This window comes from Schistocerca americana, chromosome 3 (assembly GCF_021461395.2).
Source record: "Schistocerca americana isolate TAMUIC-IGC-003095 chromosome 3, iqSchAmer2.1, whole genome shotgun sequence".
NCBI lineage: Eukaryota > Metazoa > Arthropoda > Insecta > Orthoptera > Acrididae > Schistocerca > Schistocerca americana.
The window spans coordinates 494,724,086-494,737,433 of NC_060121.1; the positions used below are offsets into that span (position 1 = coordinate 494,724,086).

Consider the following 13,348-nt stretch of genomic DNA (forward strand, 5'->3'; position numbering starts at 1 on the left):
ACTCAGTCACTAAATCTCTTCGTAGAGGCTACACCACTAACCAACATCGTCACTAATGTCGATCTAACCAATCTCAGAAGGAAATAACTTCACTCTAGACAACTTCACAGAGTCCGGTACAGCAAATAATCTTTTATGGATCGTAACGTATCTCACATTGCTTCAGCTGCAAATAGAATTTTCATTTATGGGCAAAAAACACCATATTTAGGAACGAATACCCTACAAATATTTTCGTTCCTCATATAAAATAATCACAGCATTTATATTTCATTGTTTTCAAGCAGAAACATAATAAAAATATGTAATTTTCTTGTGATTCAGTTCCAGTAATATCACTATATGTGCGAGTCACATGTTACCAGCCAAGTGTCCCCTGCCGTGCACTCAACCCTTTTTACTACTCCATCACAATCTCCAGCCCGCTCTACTGGGCTACTGTAGGCATCAGTTCGTGAATAAAGATGCGTGAAACCTCACACACTGTTTCACAGCTTTTATAAGAATTGGAAGTTTGCTTTTCCCACTTCAATATAGGGTCCACCTTTTTCTTTATCATGAGGGTCCAAACGCATCCCCTAAAACCATGACCCGCCAATCATCCTGTACCCCCATCACCTCTCTCTCAACCCAAATGCTTTTCATGTAGTATTGGAAAGGCTTGTACGATTAACAGTAGTTAATAGGGAGATACATGGTCTATTCGAAGCACAGTCGAGACAGCAAAATGCAGATTTGCCAGCTGTGAGTTTAGTTGTTCCTTTCTCTTGTAGCTCAACCTAGAATGTGGTAGCTTTTGTGGAGGATCTTAGGAACTGGACAGAGATGGAGTGACAGTCTGCCAAGGAATTTTGGGGGTAGCAAAATTAAGATTAACTGGAAAAGTGGAAGCCCACAAGGGAACTGAAAGTTTTGAAGAATTTAAAAGTGAGTTGTTCAAAGGTATAGGAAGCATAACACTGCCAAACATTTTAGAGAACAGTTGGGCGTGGCAACAAAGCGTGGTGAATCACTAGATTATGCGGATAGGATAAGAGATGTTAACGGTTGTACATACGATTTGGGGCAGGACGCTATGGTGAATAAAGCAATTTTACGGGAGGCTGTAAGGACGTTCAATGCCAAAGGGAACCTGAGGTACAATTACAGGCATTCCCAGTAAAATTATGTACTGCAGAGTCGTACTCAGGCGTGAATGGTGCGGTGAAATTAGTAGCGGGGAAGAAGAATTGCAGGTTGTTATTGGACACAGAGACATATGTGTCGGTTGCCAGTGGCAGCTGGTGGAACATAAACAGTGAAACCCAACAGGGTATAGATTGCATGGAATGGGGAATAAAGATTTCACACTGTTGACTGTCGGGATTAGTGAATATAGATTTTTGCCTGGGTACAGTTCAAGTCAGACAATGTGTAAAACCTGTGCCACATGTAACTGAGGGTTATGAGATGATTCTGGGGTTGAATTTCCTGCATCAGCATTGGGCCAAAATTGAACTTGTGGTGGAACTTGACGGAAAATGTTTGAGTTGGCCGAAACCGTTGCTTTTGTAGCGATACCACAAGGGAAATCTATTGAGTATGACAAACCGCTTAAACCATGAACAATCACACCAAGGCTCGATTCACACAACTGGGTACCCAGCAGTACTGGGAAATCACTCTGAGTTAATGTAAAGTCTAGGCTACCGGTAAGGATATTGTATGGTACAACCGTTGGAAGTAAATGAAGTGTTGGATTAGACAGGTTGATTAGTGAAAAGAAGGGCTGTATGCAAACAATAGGTAAATGCGGAAAAAATGGTACCTGTGTTAGTGCATAATTTCAGTGCCATTGATTTAAGGTTAACACAAAGGTTGGTTATAGCTTACATGGATATCCTGGAAGAGTAAGAAACAAGTGGAATAATTACTGTTGGAATTTAAGGATTTCTTTTTTCCAAAAGGACTGTTGCCACCATTGCATATTATGCAGTACCAAACACTAACGGTAAATGAATCACTGATTTACAGCAAACCACATAGGTTACTGAGGTAATTGCAGCCAATTTTGGAGGAAATCGTCAATCAGCAGATAAAGGATGAGATTATTGAGGATAGGGGACAATTTGTCGGAATTCCCAAAAATATCAGAAGAGGAATCACGAAAACACAGGTTTTGTTGCGATTATCGACAGCTGAAAGCCAAGACTGTAATTGCTGCCTAATCTTTGCTGAACATCATAGAAACTATATAGTGTTTAGGCAATTGCAAATATTTTTCAACGATGGACTCAAAAAGCAGCTCCTATCAACTAGAAGTAGCTCCAGAGGACTGACTACTAGCAGCATTTTCTTCACCTTGGGAACATTATCAGTTCTGGAGGATGCCTTTTGGAGTGAAAAACGCTCCTGCAACGTTTTAGGGATTGCTGAACGGGGTTCTGAGAGGTTTAAAAACACATAAGCGCATGGTGTATCTTGAATCGTCTTTGCAAGTGACATGGAGCAGCACATAAAACACCTAAGGGAGGTATTCTTAAGGTTGAGCAGGTTCAATTTTGAGTACAGGAAGCGTAATTTTGTGCTAGAAGAGGTGGAATACCTTGGTCACGTTCTCATTAAGGATGGGATTGAGATGGACCCAAGTTTAGTTAAAGCTGAACATGAATATCCTGTACCTGAATCGTCAAAAAACTGCAATCGTACCTTGGCATTACGAATTATTATAAGAAGGTTCATAAAAGGGTTTGTAGGTACTGCAAGGACATTATTCCAATTGATGGAAAGAAATTCAGATTTTGTGTGCTCAGAGGATTGTCAATGTGCTTTTCAGAGGCGGAAATAAGCTCTGACGACGAGTTCGGTCTTTGTGTTTCCAAATTTCACTGAAGAATTCATTCTGTCATGCGGTGTATCCAGTCATGCACTCAGTTCTATGCTGAGTCAGGAGATTGAGGAGATGGAATATCTGGTGGCCAATGCATGACAGACGAGAAGAACTACTCCACAGAGACAGAGAAGAACTACTCCACGACGTGATAGGAAATGTGGCGGCTTATTTATGGAATCACCTACATAAAGTGTTATCTCTATGGAAAGAAGTTCCAAATGGTGACAGACCACGCAGCGTTGAAATTGTTGCTGGGGTTGAAGGTTCCATATAGCAGGCTGAGACAATGTGCCCTACCATTGAGTGTGTTTCATCTTGAGTTTGTACATAAACCTGGAAAGAAGCAAGGGAATGCAGCTTGATTAAGTAGGAAAGTAGTGGTATTACAAACAGGAGACCATGAGCTTAAGAAACAGCACACAGCACAGGAAATGGATGACGAATGTAAACTGTTACATAAATAGTCACAGTTTTGTTTTCAGAATGAGTTCTGTGCAGAGAAACTACCTGCGATCTTGATTGGTGGTACCAACCAAACTGAGAGAGAAATTATTAAGAGAGATGCATGATCACATGTTAACGGGTCATGTGAGATATGGAGGAATAGCAAGGCGGACATGGGTCAATATGTGCGGAATTGCATATACTGTGCACAAGAGAGGATTTGTGTCGGACAAGAGGACCATTGCAAAGGTTATGTGAAATATTAGCATCTTTTCAATCGCGCACTGATGTTTTACATCCTTTCAACAAGTCGCCTGCAGGTAACAATTCTGTACTCGCGATTTTAGACCATTTTTTCCAGATAAATGTAAATGGTCAAGACCCACAGGTAGCAATAGTAGGACAAGTGTTAGTAAACAATTGGACTCTGAAGTTCAGGGTAGCTGTGTCGATAGCGACTGACAAGAGAACCAACTTTATATCAGATTTGTTCAAAGAATTGTGTCAGCTGCTGTGTGAAGAAACTGAAAACTTGTCCTCTACATCCTCAAGTTAATGGAAGAGTGGAAAAGGTTCATAGAACTATGGAGAAAATGTTAGGATCCTACAGTATGTGTACGCACAGTGTACCAATTGTAATGTCTCTTTAAGTCAGTCTCAGCATACAACTGGAAGCAGCACACGAATGTAAGATTGTCAGCGTATGAGGTAGTACACTGAAGAGCCAAAGAAACTGGTACACCTGCCTAATATCATTTAGAGATCCCCGGGGGCAGGCAGAAGTGCCACCACACGACATGGCATGGACTCGACTAATGTCTGAAGTAGCGCTGGAGGGAATTGACCCTATGAATCATGCAGGGATATCCATAAATCCGTGACAGTACTAGGGCGTGGAGATTTCTATTGAACAGCATGTTGCAAGGCATCCTAGATATGCTCAGTGGCCGGCCGCGGTGGTCTCGCGGTTCTAGGCGCGCAGTCCGGAACCGTGCGACTGCTACGGTCGCAGGTTCGAATCCTGCCTCGGGCATGGATGTGTGTGATGTCCTTAGGTTAGTTAGGTTTAAGTAGTTCTAAGTTCTAGGGGACTTATGACCACAGCAGTTGAGTCCCATAGTGCTCAGAGCCATTTGAACCATTTTTTTATGCTCAGTGATGTTCATGTCTGAGGAGTTTGGTGGCCAGTGGAAGTATTTAAACTCAGAAAGTGTCCCTGGAGCTAATCTGTAGCTATTCCAGACGTGTGGGGCGTCGCATTGTCCTGCTGGAATTGCCGAAGTTCGTCGGAGTGCACAATGGACACGAATGGATGCAGATGATCAGACAGGATGCTTACGTACGTGTCACCTGTCAAGAGTCGTATCTAGACGTTCCTGTGGCCCCATATCACTCCAACTACGCACGCCCCATAGCATTACAGAACCTCCACCAGCTTGAACAGTCCCCTGCTGACATGCAGGGTCCACGGAGTCATAAGATTGTCTACATACCCGTACGTCCGTCCGCTCAATACAATTTGAAACAATACTCGTCCGACCAGGCAACATGTTTCCAGTCATCAACAGTCCAATCTCGGTGTTGACGGGCACAGACGAGGTGTAAAGCTTTGTGTCGTGCAGTCATCAAGTGTACACGAACGGACCTGCGGCTCCAAAAGCCCAAGTCGATGTTTCGTTGAATAGTTGGCACGCTGGCACTTGTTGATGGCCCATCATTGAGATCTGCAGCAATTTGGGGAAGGGTTGCACTTCTGTCACGTTGAGCGATTCTCTTCAATCATCGTTGGTTCCATTCTTGCAGGATTTTTTTCCGGCCGCAACGATGTCCAAGATTTGACGTTTTCCCGAGATCCCTGATATTCACGGTACACTCGTGAAATAGTCGTACGGGAAAATCCCCACTTCATCGCTTCCTCGGAGATACTGTGTCCCATCGCTGGTGCGCCGACTATAATACCACGTGCAGACTCACTTCAGTCTTGTTAACCTGCTATTGTAGCAGCAGTCACCGATCTAAAAACTGTGCCAGATACTTGTCTCATATAGGAGTTGCCGACCACAGATCCTGCCTGTTTACATATCTTTGTACTTGAATACGATGCCTACAGCTGTTTCTTTGTCGTTTTAGTGCATATGGCCATAAGATGCTGTCACAGGAGAATTTTTTAAAGAGGTTACTAGAATGATGAGAGAGCTATGGGGCAGGGTGCGCAGAGCTAATACGTAGGCGCTAGAAAAGGAAGAAAAAGCGGTGAGCCTGTAACGGAACTGAAATGATGGTGGGCTGACAGTAATTTGGAGCCCGCGCGTCGGAAACGGGCGCGCTGGTGTGAGACTGCCAGGGAGTGCACCCTGATGCCATCTATTGGCGGAACTGGGAATTAGCGCTGCCTCAGACAATGCACTATGCAATCGGAGTCAAATGTATTCTTTTTCTTGGTAATTATAAGCTATTACTGTATGATTTAATGTTATAAAGCGCTAGTAGTAAATTATTATGACTGGTATGAACTCCAGGGTAATAAATATAAATATTCTTAAATACTAAATGATTTCGGTGAAAAGGTGGTAGGGGAACGCCCCCACTCTTGGTGATACGAGCGTAGCTAGAGGTAGCTGGAGACACAGGGACTGAACAATGGTATGGCCTGGCGAGTGTTGACGTGATCGGACGTGCGTAACTGTGCTCACGCAAAAGTGATTGTGCAACAGCGAAGAGGTGAATATCGTCGCCGTTTGTGGAGTGGAACGCGACGAATGGTTGTCAAAGCCGTCTCTATGCCACTGGGGCTGATTGTAAGAGTTCCTGCGCCCAGATTTTATGGCGGACGCGCAGTAGCTTATACGAGTGCCACAGCTCGTAGTTCCAGCCGCCATTAAGGGCATGAGGCGTGAAAAGCTGCGTTAGCCACATGCATCTCACCACCGGCACCGACACGTCTACCCAAGGCAAGGCTGCTTGAAATTGTTAAGTCGAACTTTGTATACATGTAAAAGGAGAATACCAGTTTTATTTTGTGCAAGTGCAGAGGACAGAATATAGTAATGAGCAAAATTACGACGCATGTTGTTCATTGTAAAGTGTAGTAACCTGAAACATAGTGTAGTGAAATCAGACTGAGGCCACCATCGCCTCTTTCATTTACAATTCTTTTGGTTGTAGAATACTTTAGCGTTTAAGAATGTAGAAAAGAGCAATGGTCACACCAGAATGAGTCGCCTATTTATAGTTACTTAAATTTTTCTGAGTAACCTTTCAAGTAAAGTCACTTAACTAATTCTATAGAAATTGTCCAAAGAGTAATATCCCAAAATCATTAAATAAGTTGAAGAGTAGAAGTTTGTTAAATTAAGTTGCTTAAATTGTCTTGGTGGTAATTACCAAGCCAACTCACAGAAATTGAGAGAGTATTTGTTTTGTAGAATCACCTAGAATGATCAGAAATAGTAATATTCAGAATTAAGTTTAAAATTCAACTCAAGCCGTTTCACTTTGAAACGAGCCAAAAAATTGATTTATTCTTTTGTTCCTTCAGAGCTGGCGACCGTAGTTATAAGTATTTTCAGGAGGATTCGACGGTAAGTCTGCTGCTCTCGTCGTGCTGATAGGATTATCTACTGCTGCTAGCAGTGGTGATTGGATACATAAGCTCACTACCAAGTTAAGTGGGTCAGGTAGGCAGTGTTACCGTGTGAACTGTAGGGCACTGTAGGCCGTGGATCGAACCCGTTCAATCATCACAGCTCTTTGAGAAGTAGTCCGGTTAGGAGTGTACTAATCCAATAGGTAAATACTGGCGAGTAACGGTCAAAAATGTATACGCAAGTGAATTTAGCAAGGTCCATGTAGCACCTAGTTAATGTGGTGTAATGGCGAGGGTAGGAGTGGAGTAAAAGTGAGCTGAGCTTGTGGCAGCTGTGCTGTCTTCAAAGATTAATAACGCCAGAATTCACTACTAACTCTTACCATTAGGGCTGAGCTATTTATGGTTAAAATACGTAGCAGTAAGCGCAAAGGCGTGACAGCTACAAGTCCGTATTGGCTTTATACATACGGAAGTAGGAAGCGGGTCATTCTGTCAGTGGAGGGGTTAAAACAATGGAGTCACTTGAGAACATACCCCATTTACTGATGGAAAGATTCGGCGGTTCGGTCGCATGTGGCGACCGTGACAGGACATGGGCGTGGGCTCATGAAAGAATACTGTGAAGGATGGTTCAAGCGTTTGGAGTATCTTAAAGATCGTAGATCAGAATCGGAGATAGTGTGGGAGTTGTGGAAAAAGCTACCTGACGATTCAAAGCGTTATGTAGGAGGCACTCATCGAACATTCGATGAATTTTTAGAAAAAATCGAGAATGAAGATAGGTGGCGTGAAACTAGAGAGTTTCGAGGTTTCAGAAATCAGAATGGAATAGTAAAAGGTGGTAGGAATGAACCGCAAATTAACATGATGAGAGGAAGAGGTCGAGGAGGTAACTCTCAGCGAGGGAGAGGACACTATTAGGGAAACGGGATGCATTATCAAAATCAGGAAAACTAAATACTGCGCAGGTCAAGGGCCTAACGCGCGCGGAAAGAAAGAAATGGCCCAAATATAGGGAAGATCGGAGTAGTCAGTACTATAGTAGGATAGTGCGTCGTTCGCCTGAAGAGCAGTTACATAAACGAAACTTTGCGAAGTATAATGCAGGGATACAAACAGAGGAGATAGAGCAGGGAGGAATTATTAAGGGAAATGAAGTAGGAAAAGAATATCGGTCGGATGTGAAGGCTCACGTGAATGAAATAAGTACAATTCGAGGTCAGAGTGACGAATTGATGAAGGAAGAGTCAGAGAAGGCGTTGTTTGTCGGTAGGGATGGCAACTGTGCAGAGAGGCAGGGGCAAGGTAGGAGTGATGTGACTTATGGTAAAAGGTTCGTACGAATAGTCGACGAATCGCATCGAGAAGTAATTAAAGAGGAAAGGGTGGATAAGAAAAAGGGGCATAGTGCAGAGACGCATGCCGATTCAGAAATTACCTCCTATGCAGAATATGTACATCAGCTCAAAAGCCAGCCAGCACAATTAGAAAGATCTTCCACTCAAGTGATTAATTTGGACCCGAATATGACAGTGTTAGAGAGCCATACCGATTATGATGTGTACCTAGTGACAGCAAGAGTACATGACTGTGATGAAGATTCTTTTAAAGAAATTAGAGAAAGTGTATCTAACCAAGAGAAAGAGTGTTGTGATCCCTGTAGTACTGAAGCAAATGAGTTGAGTGAGACTGGAATTCCATTAGTAGGGGAAAATAATGAAAGTAAGAGTGGCGAATGCACTATCCAACAAAGGGAAAGTAGAGAAATGGATTATAATTTGCGAGAATTATTTGAATCCGAAGAAGGTCATATTTCTAAGGAGGAGGAATTATCGTCAGAATCAGCAGAAAGCATCCAGGGAGAAAAAGAAGTAGAGGAAGTTTCCGATTCCGCAACCGAGAGTTCAGGCATGACAGATTCGAATGAGAACGAGATGGCATTAATGAGCCTAGACGAAGGACTATTGGAAAAAGTGGTGAAAGAATTTAGGATGAAAAGGAGAAAGAAACCTCCAGATGGAATGGTCAGTATAAAAACCAGAAAAATAATATGGCAAGACTTGGCGGTGGAAAAGGATTTATTATGGGAAGATAGAGAAATTATGAAAGAGGACAATAGGATGCAAACAATCCTACCCATTAATATATGTGGATACGATTTATATGTATTGTTGGATACAGGTGCTCAAATAAGTGCTATTTCGCACAAATTTTTTGAGATGATCAAAGAGCAACGAGGAGTAGTCATGATGCCAGTAACAGGTGTTAAAGTGATAGGGGCGACAGGGAAATGTAGTAAACCTGTTAAACATCAAGTGATGATGGAATTTAAGATAAAAAACAAGCTATTTTCGAATGCATTTTTAGTAGTTCCAGAGCTCAGTGCCGAGATCATTTTAGGCATTGACTGGTTAATAAAACAGAAAGTAATTATAGATTGTGACAAAGGGATAATAGTTTGTAAAGTTGATAGTGCGGTATTAGAAATACCATTTGAATCATCTAGAGTAATGGAAGAGAACCAGCTGAGATGGGTAGAATTTATAGATGATCATAATTCAGGAATAGGTCAAAAATTCGATTGGTTTCTCGTGAGGCAGATAGTTGAAGATGGAAATAAGGAGACACTCCTTCGAAATGTAGTGGATAAAACGGAAGGACTATCTGGTGCCCAAAGGGAGGATCTATGGCAAATTCTGAAAGAAAATCAGGAGGTATTTTCAGACAAACCGGGACGAGTGATAAATTATGAGTACTGCATGGAGGTAGAGGAGCATGAACCTTTCTTTAAACCACCATATAATGTACCCGTGTCTAAGAAAGAAGCAGTTCAAAAAGAAATAGATAAAATGGTTTCATGTGGGGTCATTGAACGGAGTTCTAGCCCATATAATAACCCACTGGTGCTAGTAGGTAAGAAGGATGGAAGTGTACGAATAGTGATAGATGCTCGTACTCTGAATAAAGTAGTGAAGAGGGAGTTGGATCGTCCAGAGAACATAGATAATTTATTGCAGAAGTTTAATGGTGTAAAGTACATGACTAGTTTAGACCTAACTGCAGGATACTGGCAAATCCCATTAAGTGAGGAGTCTAGGAAGTACACGGCATTTTTATTCAACGGCAAATGCTACCATTTCACAGTGGTACCATTTGGCTTAAATACTTCCGTTTCAGTGTTCATTCGGGCTTTAGACAAAATTTTAGGGAGTGAACTTAGTTCGCTAATCACGGTTTATGTAGATGATCTGTTAATTGCTACGAAGACATGGGAAGAGCACATGGAGTTATGTGACAGGGTGTTCAAAGCTTTAATTAAAGGAGGAATGACCCTGAACTTGAAAAAATGCGAGTTTGTGAAGAAAGAAATAAAGTTTTTAGGTCACATAGTAACACCAGAGGGAATTGGAAAGGATCCCGATAAAGTCAAAGCAATAAGAAATTGTCCGGCTCCCAAGAATAAAAAACAACTAAAGTCGTTTATAGGACTTTGTTCCTTTTATCGTAAGTATGTGGATGATCAGGTGTTCAATAGCCCACATCTGAACAACCTACTTAAGAAGAAGAGTGTGTATATATGGTCTGAGGAATGTGAAACAGCATTCAACCGGCTAAAAGACAATTGGGCTAAAAACATAAAGTTATGGCACCCTGACCTGTGTGAACCATTCCACATGGCAACAGATAGTTCAGATTATGGATTGGGAGTATCCATATTTCAGGAGGTAATGATAGATGGGGAAAAAACTCATAGACAAATTGCATTTGCGAGTAGAACCATGTCTAAGTATGAAAGAAACTATACGGTTTCAGAGAAGGAGGCTTTAGCTATAGTATGGGGTTTTAGGAAATTTCAACTTTTCTTATGGGGACATAAGACTGTGGTCCATACAGACCACAAAGCTTTAATATTTTTGAAGGACTGCAGATTGTTACATAACAGGTTGACCAGATGGGCGCTGTTTTTACAACAATTTGACATAGAGATCAAGTATGTTAAAGGGAAAGAACATGCTGTACCGGATGCTTTGTCGAGATTACCAGAAGGATGTGAGGCACTAGAAAGTGTAAAGAATAGGGAAGATGTTTTTGAGGTGAATTACTTCAAAAAAGCGGAAGGGAGAGAAAAAATTAGGGAAATATGTCGGAATATGCGAAGATATCAAAGTGATGATGATGCACTCAAGTCGGTAAAGGTCAAGTTTGACAATCCGGACGCAACTAACATAAGGGCTTCATATAAAATACATAAAGGTGTACTGTATCTTCAAAGATTAAATAATCCAGGGAAGTGGAGAGTATGTTGGCCGGAACAACACACTGAAGTGCTGATAGATTATGTTCACTTGGCATATGGCCATTGTGGTGCGCGGAAGTGTACCGATAAGTTAGATGAATGCATTACCTTTAACAACATGGCACGAAGGGTAGCACAGAGGATAAGATCTTGTGATCTATGCCAAAAGGCGAAAGTAACAAATGCAACTAATCAAGGGCCCATGCAATCAATAAAACCTGATGAAGTATTAGAAATAGTAGCAGTAGATATCTTTGGACCATTACCGAAAACCATGGGGGGTTTTGTGTACATATTTGTAGCAGTTGAACTTTTCTCAAAGTATATAAAGCTATATCCCTTGAGAAAAGCTACTGCCAGAGCTGTGTATGATAAAATGGTGTGTGATTATTTTGTGAAAGTAGGGAAGCCAAAGAGAATACTATCAGATAATAGTGTTCAGTTTTGCTCAAAAATATGGAAGGATGGGATAACTGAGAAACAGGTAGAAGTGGTACATATCTCAGCTTATCACCCATCAAGCAATCCGGCAGAAAGATATATGCGTGAGATAGGTCGGTTATTTAGGACGTACTGCCATAGTAACCACAAGAAGTGGGGCATGTATGTGAGTGAATTCGAAGAAATCATGAATTCATTAACAAACGAGAGCACTGGATTTACTCCAGAAGAAATCCTGAAAAAGACGAGAAGTAAAAGTCTAGTAGAAGACCTACTAGAATTTCCAGATAGAGTTGAATTAGATTATGATAGTAAGAAGAACTTAGTAAAAGACAAGATGAGAAAACAAGCAGATGCGAGAATTCGTCGTCATGACGAAAAAGTAAGGAATCCTAAATTCAAAGTAGGTGATCTCGTTCTTGTAAAAACACATGAAAAGTCAAGTGAAATTAATAACGAGATCAGCAAATTTAAATATATATATAATGGACCATTTAAAATAGTGTCCATACCCAATGTGAACGCTTATTATTTAGAGTACCCATTAACAGGCAAACGCCTGGGAGTAAGAAACATAGTGGATCTCAAAAGGTATGAACCACGAATTCTACCAGATTGAAAATAAATATTAAAGTAAACCAATATGTAAATAGTTTTGTTTCTTTTGTTCTATGTGAAAGGTAAATGTTCACTAAAATATGTTGCAGTATTCTAATGAAACTTCTAGTTTAAGTAGAGACTAAACAGACTGGGAAAGACTGAGCTTCTAAGAAAGCCTTAATAGATGTGTAAATAAGTGTTGTGGAAGAGGTAGAAAAGTGAGGAGGTAAAGTGAAAAGGACGGGCTATAAAGTAATAGGCGCATAACGTGTGTTTTACTTGCCTGAGATAAAAGAAGTATATTTAAAATTTTTGTAAAAAAAGATGTTTAAAGTGTACTGTGTTTAGATGTAAGAAAATTGTAAAGAATATATGTAAATCATTTATGTAATGTTTAGCAGGAAAGATAGAAAGAATTGGTGTTTAATTTTAAATAAGTAATATAAGTACTGAGGTGTATCAGTAAGAAAGGGAAAACCCTTGGTAAAAAGCTTAACGAAAATTTCAGATTCATTATAGGAGAGACTTCTTATTGAATTATCACTGTTAGATACTTCAATAAGAAGTGGGGCATGTGTAACGGAACTGAAATGATGGTGGGCTGACAGTAATTTGGAGCCCGCGCGTCGGAAACGGGCGCGCTGGTGTGAGACTGCCAGGGAGTGCACCCTGATGCCATCTATTGGCGGAACTGGGAATTAGCGCTGCCTCAGACAATGCACTATGCAATCGGAGTCAAATGTATTCTTTTTCTTGGTAATTATAAGCTATTACTGTATGATTTAATGTTATAAAGCGCTAGTAGTAAATTATTATGACTGGTATGAACTCCAGGGTAATAAATATAAATATTCTTAAATACTAAATGATTTCGGTGAAAAGGTGGTAGGGGAACGCCCCCACTCTTGGTGATACGAGCGTAGCTAGAGGTAGCTGGAGACACAGGGACTGAACAAAGGTATGGCCTGGCGAGTGTTGACGTGATCGGACGTGCGTAACTGTGCTCACGCAAAAGTGATTGTGCAACAGCGAAGAGGTGAATATCGTCGCCGTTTGTGGAGTGGAACGCGACAAATGGTTGTCAAAGCCGTCTCTATGCCACTGG

General features: G+C 41.2%; 1 protein-coding gene across 1 annotated transcript in view; it reads left to right on the plus strand.

Annotated features, from left to right (window-relative positions):
* Positions 1–13,348, plus strand: part of LOC124607433 (juvenile hormone esterase-like) — a 99,409-nt gene that overhangs the window by 62,091 nt on the left and 23,970 nt on the right. The window lies entirely within an intron of this gene.